Consider the following 10,502-nt stretch of genomic DNA (forward strand, 5'->3'; position numbering starts at 1 on the left):
GGAGATTTGGAGAATATCAGGGAGTGGGTTTGCCAGAATAAACTTGTTTTAAACACCAAGAAAACCAAAGTTATGTTGGTCTGTTCCACTAGGAAAAGGCCAAAACAGCATGGGATTCAATTAAGTATGGGAGGAGTACAAATTGAAGAAGTGGCAGAAACCAAACTATTAGGAGTGCAGCTAGACAACTGCTTATCATGGTCATCTCAAATAACTAATCTATGTAAAAAAAATAATTAAAACAGCATGCATAATCAGAAGGATAGCTATATATTTACCAGGAAACATTCTTAAGCAAATAACACAAGCTTTAATTGAGAGTCAAGTGAACTACTGTTCAGTGGTCTGGGGAAATGCATCATCAAGTGAAGTTAGGAGGCTGCAGATTGAACAGAACAAAGCAGCAAGGATTGTTTTACGGTGGAGATATGGTTTTTTCTGTTGCAGTCATACGCAATGTTCTTGGTTGGTCATCAATCGACAAGATAATTGAAAAAAACATGCTTATTTTATTTCATAATATACATCATTTAAAACGGCCAAGTTCTATTCACAACGGTAATCAGTTGGTAAGAGACAGACGTTCCGTAAATACTAGGAATACATTGTCCACCATCTATGCGTTATCCAGACAGAAAAGAGAAATAGGCAAAAGAACATTTTGATTTAGCGCAATAAAGAAATGGAATAAATTAACTGAGCAAATCAGAAACCTTTCAATATATAAATTTAAACATTATTTTAAAACAATTTAAATATAATACACAGAAATGTTGTGGGATTACAGTACATGAAGAAGAATCCATATTTTTTTTTAGATTGATTACTTATTGGTTTATTACATTAGTTTATTATGTATGTTTGTAATAGTGTGTTATATGTGAAATTGTGTTCGTATATAAATTGTATTTTAATATTTAAGGACTCTTGGAAGATTAGTCCAAATGGGGACTAAAAGAGATCCTAATCAAATCAAAAATCACAGCCCCTTTCCCTTGGTTTAAAAACCCAGTCAGTTGTTTTCTCCCTAGATCGATCTTTGTGTTCATTCTCTCAATCGCTCTGTGTTCAATCTCTCGCTCTCTCTCTGTCCCTAGCTCTACATCTGTGTTGATCTCTTTTGTTTTGAAACTACATGTCACTTTGTCCATCCCACCTGTGAGTATTGTTTTTGTTAAAGTGTTGACTGTTTGTTTGTTTGGTGAGAAAAGGGGGTACCAAGACAAGTCGCCCATGGGCATACATTACCCGTAGGAATACTGTGTCTAAGTACCCTAGTTAGAACTGGGCGGACCACCCTCTGTATTTTTGGTTAGTTAGCTAGCTGTTGTGGAAATAGGCTAGTCTAGCTTAGGGGTGTTTTCGATTATTGTTTCTTTGCTTGGGTCCAGCTCAGCCCCTTTTCTCACACCCCTTTACCGTGTGTTTAAAATAAACCTTTTGAGTTTGACGGTAGATTTCAGTTGTCTGTGGTTTTTGGTTCTCACTGTTCTTTATCACTATTATAATTTGCATGATTTATGTTACGGGTCTCGTATCCATCCCCCCCTAGACTGCTGGGCCAAAGGGATTCGTAACAGTAGTCTTAACTCTGTTCGCTAATGGTCTGGACTAGGGGTTGATTACTGACAGGGTGGTGGTCTTAACTCTGTTCACTAATGGGCAGTGATTGGGGACACTGCCCTGTGTAGGGTGCCATCTTTTGGATGGGATCTTAAACGGGTGTCCTGACTCTCTGAGGTCATTAAAGATCCCATTGCGACCTCAGATCCCATTGCACTTATCGTTAGAGTAGGGGTGTTAAACCCCGGTGTCCTGGCTAAATTCCCAATCTGGCCCTCATACCATCATGGCCACCTAATCATCCCCAGCTTACAATTGGCCCTCCTCTCCCCTGTAACGATTCCCCAGGTTGTTGCTGTAAATGAGAATGTGTTCTCAGTCAACTTCCTGGTAAAATAACAGTTAAAAAAAAAGATGGTCTAGACTAGGGGTTGATGTAGTCTAAACTCTGTTCACTAATGATCTGGACTAGGGGTTGATTACTGAACTGGTTGTAGTCTTAACTCTGTTCGCTAATAGGCTGGACTAGGGGTTGATGTAGTCTTAACTCTGTTCGCTAATGGTCTGGACTAGGGGTTGATGTAGTCTTAACTCTGTTCGCTAATGGTCTGGACTAGGGGTTGATTTCTGAATCCAATTGGTTATTCAAATTGACTTTAACATGTTATCACCATTGTTTTACTAAGCTAGGTAAGGGGGTTTACTGCCATGTTTTACTACAGTGGAAGCCAGGCAAGGACGATTGACTAAGAGAAATGTGTAGCGTTTGGCTGGCGCAAGGAGTCTGGGTAGCCAGGTAACCAGCCTGTTCATAATATTTAATGGTGCTAAAACACTGCTAGTTCTTTTAATTAGCCTACAATTTCCACGCCCCCCGCAGAAATGTAATTAACATAATAAAACAAATCTGTTTAAGTTAAAGATATCTGTTTTTCTGCATGAGCTGCGTCTCAATCAAGTGGTCCCGTGTGGCTCAGTTGGTAGAGCATGGTGTTTGCAACGCCAGGGTTGTGGGTTCGATTCCCACGGGGGACCAGTAAGGAGAAAAAAAGAGAAAAAAATGTATGTATTCACTACTGTAAGTCGCTCTGGATAAGAGCGTCTGCTAAATGACTAAAATGTAAATGTCAATCCACCACATCCGCCAATATCGTCCTTCTGTTTGGTATTACAAGGGAGCAATCATCCCATTTTCTCAGACATATTTGATGGTATAGTTTAATGAGTATTTACTTAGCTAAACAGTGCTATAGTGTTAGTGTTTACACATAGGCTTTTTAGTTTTAGTGTTGTTTAGTTAAACCCTGCCTGGCCTCCACTCTAATTAAACCTTTATGAGGGGGAGACTAGAGGAATTTTGAACACTTACAGTTGAAGTCGGAAGTTTACATACACCTTAGCCAAATGCATTTAAACTCAGTTTTTCACAATTCCTGACATTTAATCCTAGTAAAAAATTCCCTGTTTTAGGTCAGTTAGGATCACCACTTTATTTTAAGAATGTGAAATGTCAGAATAATAGTAGAGAGAATGATTTATTTCAGCTTTTATTTCTTTCATCACATTCCCAGTGGGTCAGAAGTTTACATACACTCAATTAGTATTCGGTAGCATTGCCTTTAAATTGTTTAACTTGGGTCAAACGTTTCGGGTAGCCTTCCACAAGCTTCCCACAATAAGTTGGGTGAATTTTGGCCCATCCCTCCTGATAGAGCTGGTGTATCTGAGACAGGTTTGTAGGCCTCCTTGCTCGCACATGCTTTTTCAGTTCTGCCCACACATTTTCTATAGGATTGAGGTCAGGGCTTCACTCCAATACCTTGATTTTGTTGTCCTTAAGCCATTTTGCCACAACTTTGGAAGTATGCTTGGTGTCATTGTCCATTTGGAAGACCCATTTGCAACCAAGCTTTAACTTCCTGAATGATGTCTTGAGATGTTGCTTCAATATATCCACATAATTTTCCTACCTCATGATGCCATCTATTTTGTGAAGTGCCCCAGTCCCTCCTGCAGCAAAGCACCCCACAACATGATGCTGCCACCCCCATGCTTCACTGTTGGGATGGTGTTCTTCGGCTTGCAAGCCCCCGCTTTTTCCTCCAAACATAATTATGGTCAAACAGTTCTATTTTTGTTTCATCAGACCAGAAGACATTTCTCCAAAAAGTACGATCTTTGTCCCCATGTGCAGTTAAACTGTGGTCTGGCTTTTTTATGGCGGTTTTGGAGCAGTGGCTTCTTCCTTGCTGAGCGGCCTTTCAGGTTATGTCGATATAGGACTCGTTTTACTGTGGATATCGATACTTTTGTACCTGTTTCCTCCAGCAAGGTCCTTTGCTGTTGTTCTGGGATTGATTTGCACTTTTCGCACCAAAGTACGTTCATCTCTAGGAGACAGAACGCGTCTCCTTCCTGAGCGGTATGACGGCTGCGTGGTCCCATGGTGTTTATACTTGCGTACTATTGTTTGTACAGATGAACGTGGTACCTTCAGGCGTTTGGAAATTGCTCCCAAGGATGAACCAGACTTGTGGAGGTCTACAATTTTTTTCTGAGGTATTGTCTGATTTCTTTTGATTTTCCCATGATGTCAAGCAAAGAGGCACTGAGTTTGAAGGTAGACCTTGAAATACATCCACAGGTACACCTCCAATTGACTCAAATGATGTCAATTAGCCTATCAGAAGCTTCTAAAACCATGACATCATTTTCTGGAATTTTCCAAGCTGTTTAAAGGCACAGTCAACTTAGTGTATGTAAACTTCTGACCCACTGGAATTGTGATACAGTGAATTATAAGTGAAATAATCTGTGTCATGCACAAAGTAGATGTCCTAACTGACTTGCCAAAACTATAGTTTGTTAACAAGAAATTTGTGGAGTGGTTGAAAAACGAGTTTTAATGACTCCAACCTAAGTGTATGTAAACTTCTGACTTCAACTGTAAGTCTGATGCCCTGTTAATGTCTGAAAAGTGATCCCTCCCAACGATAGCTATCTATCGTTCTCCTCCGTTTTTGTAGTGATTGTTGTAAATGTGACTGAACACTGCTGTTCACTAGAATTATAACTTTAAATGTATTTTTTTTATATAGTTATTGTCCTTAACCCTCTAGAACAGGCTTGGGCAATTATTTTTTCATGGGGCGCCACATTCGAATATATTTTTGCCATCGCGGGATAGAATCATATTACAAGATTATACACCATGTGTATGACTGTGTTGACAGATATATCTACTGTAAATCACATTCAGATATGCTACTTATTTTACTGGTTTACAGTAAGCACAGAAATAAACCACATCCATGTTCTCCTTTTGGTAGGTATTTTCATTATTAAACATGCAATGAACTACACGGAGGGAAAAGTACACAGAGAGAGAGAGAAACTACTCAATCAGTGTGAGGAGTGAAGTCTCTGATGGGCATTGACTAGAGCAGTGAAGCCAGGTATAGTTTCTGACGTCGCTACGTGCAGGATTGCTGAGAGGTGAGAGATGATCTGTAAGAGATGATCTGTGCCTTGACTTGTTATATTTCATCACTGAAAATGTCTGTTCACATACATAGGTTGACCCAAACAGTACACACATCATCTGAATATGACTCCTAATCTTTGGAAAGTTGTGTTCATCGAGAGATGCATAGAACCTCGTCAGTGAACATTTGTTTTGAATAGTTCTCCAATCACTGCATCAGACTGAAGAGCGATAAGCTCAAGTTGCAGGTCAGTGGGAGCGTTATCCACATTGAAGGTGAAAGGAGAGGAAACCAACAGCATGTCATTTTACAACACTTTGAAATACTCAAAACGCCGAGAAAACTCTGCGTTCAAAGCTGCGATGCATACTTATTTCTTTACATGTATCCCCTTATTTTAGGCAATAAACTATCTCCACATCTATCTGGTTAAATAAAGGTGAAGAATTTTAATTTTTTTTGCCAAGGGCTAAAATAGAAGACAGTTCTATTTCTGACGCAGATCACGCTGCAAGTCCTGCCTCTCCCATTTCCTCATTGGTTATACCCACGTGGGTGACTGAAAGACAAAATAGGTCAGTTGCGGTAATGCACCTAATTTATGAAAGTTGCCAATCGCAATATAAAGTCAAGAGAAGAAAAAGCCTGGAAGGAGGAGAGATGACTAGAAAACGATTTGGTTGACCGTTTTGTGTGGATTAATTGTCGGAGTCGAGGACCTTGTGCGTTTCAGGTAAAATAACAACTCAACGTTTATATCTCAGGACAAATTAGCTAGCAACAGCAAGCTAGCTAAATAGTACAAATTAGCTAGCAACTGCAAGCTAGCTAGTTAAATTGCCATAAATGTTTAATGCTTTTCGATCTGTCCCCAAATGAATATAATTGGTTCAGAGTTTGCTTTGATATTTCAACCTACGTGTCTCGATCGCGTTTGGTGTGGGGGTACAAGATCAAATCACGATTGTGCACATGGTGTTATTGAGTTTCTATTTCCCAAATTAACTCAAAGAATATCAGAATGTCGAATTTTTTTTTTTTGTAATTTTTTTTTTACAACAGTCGCTAATTAATCAACTTCCTCTACAGTCTCATTTTGAACGTCGCATAATCCGGGAATCTGCACGGACCCGGGTCCCACCAATGAGTCTGTACCACACCAATCTAGTTGTCACGTCCTGACCAAAGAAAGCTTTTATTTTCTATGGTAGAGTAGGTCAGGGCGTGACTAGGAGGTTCATCTAGTTTATATTTTCTATGTGGGGTTCTAGTTTAGTTTTTATCTATGTTTGGGTGATTTGTATTATTCCCAATTAGAGGCAGCTGGATATCGTTGTCTCTAATTGGGGATCATACTTAAGTAGCATTTTTTTCCACCTGTGGGTAATGGGATATTGTTTATGTTTAGTTGCCTGTTAGCACTGCATTGTCGTCACGGTTTGGTTATTCTTTATTTGTTTTGTATTTGTTGAAGTTTTCACTTTATTAATTCAAATTATGTGGAACTCTGCGCCTTGGTCCGACCATTATTCCAACGAACGTGACACTAGTTGATGATTTATTTACTAGCAAGTTAAAATGATAATATAAGATACACAGTCTAGGCTATTGATTAAGACTTAGTATAACGGGCCAACACACTATGGCGCGTGTTACCCAAAATGGGGATTTAAAAGAGAGAGAGAAAGTACGTGAGAGAAATATACATTCGGGTGCATTTGTCAGCTATGCTTATTTTAACCCTAGCCTTGCCCCGAACTTCCGCTCTTATGGGTCAGAATATAATGATGTAATTACATTGTTGAAGGTCTCCGATGGGGGGGTCTCTGCGTGGGCCATTTCGGCTTCTCGGATGACGCACTTCTCCGGCGTAACTCTCTGGTTGTCCTTTGGCTTAGCGTTCTGTTTCCTCGTTCTGAAAGGGGTCTTCTGAGGACAGCCAGCCCTGTAGCTCAGGGCTCACAGCGTAGGAATGAAAGCAGTGTAGATACCACGATTCGATGGAGAGTGGAGGCCGGGTGGTCCTGCTTGAATTCAACCTCTTATACGCAGCTACTCATCTGTAGCATGGGTAGAAGAGGGTTCCTTTGTCTTCAACCTCGTGTTGCGTCTTGGGTTCGTTGACTACTCAGACCTGGGCTGCAGCTCGGGTCACTTAGTCTGACATGTTAATTCTTAACTCACATGTCTTATACCCTCGGGTCAGAAGTAGGCGTAACCGCCTTTAGGGCAATTCTCTGGGCGTACCAAGTTAAGGGGTCTGGAGGTCTGGATTTTACTAGTTACGAGGCTGGGAGGTCTGGATTTAACTAGTTACGAGGCCTGGGAGGTCTGGATTTAACTAGTTAAGAGGCTGGGAGGTCTGGATTTAACTAGTTACGAGGCCTGGAGGTCTGGATTTAACTAGTTAAGAGGCCGGGAGGTCTGGATTTAACTAGTTACGAGGCCTGGAGGTCTGGATTTAACTAGTTACAAGGCTGGGAGGTCTGGGTTTAACTAGTTAAGAGGCTGGAGGTCTGGATCTCTCATTCAATTCAAAGGACTCTCTCTCTCTCTCTCTCTCTCATTCAAGCTGCTTTATTGGCATGAAAAACATTGCGTGAATATTGCCTTAGCAACAGTGTTTTAATATAATAATTAGAAATAATAATATAAAACAGAAGTTAATAATAATAATACAATTAAATAATAGTAAACAACAACAACATAATGTTAACATTCAATAGTAGAAATAGAAAACTAGAATTTAATAACAGAGACAATGAAAGGCTGTCATGACTCAAAGGCGTCAGATCAGCTCGGCACAGGGCTGACAGATAGCCAGATCCCCCTCTCTCCGTCTCTCTCTCTCCATCTCTCTCTCCATCTCGCTCTCTCTCCATCTCTCTCTCTCCATCTCTCTCTCCCCCTCTCTCTCTCTCTCCATCTCTCTCTCGCTCTCTCTCCCACCAGAGTTTCATGACTTAACAACCCGGATCGTAAAATAAGAAATCATTCTGTGTGATTAGTTAGTTACACAAATTGACTTTGACTAAAATTATTTATTTACTATCGCTGAGTCATCATGTAGACTAGAGTGCGTGCAGATTTGATGTTGGTGTTGTACTGTATGACAATATTTTGTTACCCTGAATGATACATATCACTACGGCCCACAAATATTGATTAAATGTGATTCCTTCAGCAATAACAATAATGATCCTATGAACTATTATTTGTAGCAGCAATAGTATTTTTCTTTTCCTATTTTTAAGGTATAAAACTGTGTAAAAAAAAAAACAGGATAAGATTTTTAAAATGCGCAGGCTAGCTGAATTTAGATCTCTTTCATACTAGAGAGAGAAATTACCCATACACATAAAGAACATGGGTTTTACTATGCATCATGGTTTAACGGAAACATGAGGTACAATTTAATTCACATAGGATTAAATCAGCATTGAACATTTCAAACTAATCATTAATTTAAAAAAATAACATTCCATAAACATTGTGAAGAAAAAAAACTGTAGTTTTGCTTAAAATCATCACGAAACAGTGGATATCTTTCTCAATTAAATTACGTCACATCAGGAATTTGAAAGAAATTGCATAAAAAAATTATTCCACCAACATACAAAACATTTCTGTATTCTGAACATCAGAATATTAACCAAATTCATTGTCTGAACATCAAATGGAACTTATCAACGTTTTCAAACTGAACTCATCATTCAATAACATCTTTAAAACATGGATTTCTTTTTAGATTGCTTGTGTATGACATTTTCTTGTGTAGTATTCTGTAGCCTAACTGGTGTGCAACTTGGAATTTGGACTAATAAAGCTCTGTAAACTTTTTTGAATTCCTTCGTTTTGTAGTAAACGGCTCTGGTTCGGAGATTACTGCTTGGACATCCGACTTGAAGTAGTATGTGATGTCCTTAACTTGGGGCCACGCAAGTTAATTATTTCTTTCTGCAGCTAGTTGCATGCAACTGATTTACATCTCCTCTCCCACAACCTTCAGAACTTGGCCGACAAATAGCTGGTAATCGTAAATTGACTATTGCAAACTTTCCTTTTAAGTCCTGTGGTTGGTTTTCACAGTCGTGGACAGGCTATCTTCTGTTTATACTTCTGCATTTTGGTTCTGAAAGTCCACCTCTGTTGGAGCATTACACTCACAGGAGATGCCTCCTCCACCTCCCGATGGTGGATCTTTTCCAGGTTCCTTTGCGATGATCTGGTGGATGTTTTTAAGGTTCCTTTGACAGCTGGTAACTCATTTGGAACTGCTTCATCAAATCGGTTAATCTCATCCAATCCAGAAGTACTTTACGCGTTTTCCTCCAGCGTGTGGAGCTCCTTTGGAGGTCACCGCCCTTTTTTGACAAACTCATCTGCACAACGTTTCATGGAACCACCAACCCCATCGGGTTTTCCGTGGGACTTTTCTGGAAAAACTCCACATTACTTCTTTGAAACCTTTGAGAAATGGCACCATGCTCAGGAAGTAGATTTATTTTTTAAAAATTCTATATTGCGTGACTGGGCCATCACTCATGCAGTTTTTCCTTCATATCATTGAAGACTGGCTTCAGATGAGCCCACACGGCACGCTCGTCATGCCGGAGGGACTCTGAAATGGAGGCATAGGATTGTTATTCCTGTGATGTGTACACAACACCTGTGTGTGTATAGTTGCCTGCTTACGGCCGACCCCCAAAATGAAAAGCATGAACCTCTGTATGCAGCTGACGCGCATCATTTTGAGAAAAGTCCATGTGGATTACAACCTCGTGATCTTTAAGTGTGTCTTTTACATTTCGGCACTGCTCAACTTGGTGCAGCCAGTTAAACTGGGGCCTCGCAAGAGAATCAAGTTTCTCTTTTAAGTAGTTAACCAGATCGGGCCACGTGCCCGTCTGTTTTTTATTTATTTTTACTTTAACTACAGTGTAATAGTGAAATTTAATGTTGTGTTATCCACCCAACTTTATATACAATTATATCCTATTCTGTTGCTGACAGTAGCATGAAACCATGAAAACAATGCCTTGCTTTTCTTCTGGCTAGTCTTTCCTCCGTAGCAACTGGATCTGCGTTAATCTTTTGTCTGTGCCGTGCAGCCCACTCCTTATTAGACAAAGGCATCTACAGTATAAATATAATGTGCCTTGAAATACCTTAAAATGACATAAAATAGATGAAAATTATAATATTCAGTATTCATACAACAAGTAAATATGAATTGCATGATTAAATGTTGTAAACTAGTGAAAACATGGGAGATCAAAGCTACTATCATTCAGCATAACTGGTGACATTGTGGTATAACATGAAACTTTTGTTGTGCTGAAGGACAAAAGCGTGATACTGAAGGACGGATTTCATACGTAAACATATTGTCACGGATTCCCCCCCGGTACTGCTGCTCATTCTGTTCACCAGTTCCGTAGGTCGACGTCACGG

Source organism: Salmo salar, chromosome ssa04, assembly GCF_905237065.1.
Source record: "Salmo salar chromosome ssa04, Ssal_v3.1, whole genome shotgun sequence".
In the NCBI taxonomy this organism is placed as follows: domain Eukaryota; kingdom Metazoa; phylum Chordata; class Actinopteri; order Salmoniformes; family Salmonidae; genus Salmo; species Salmo salar.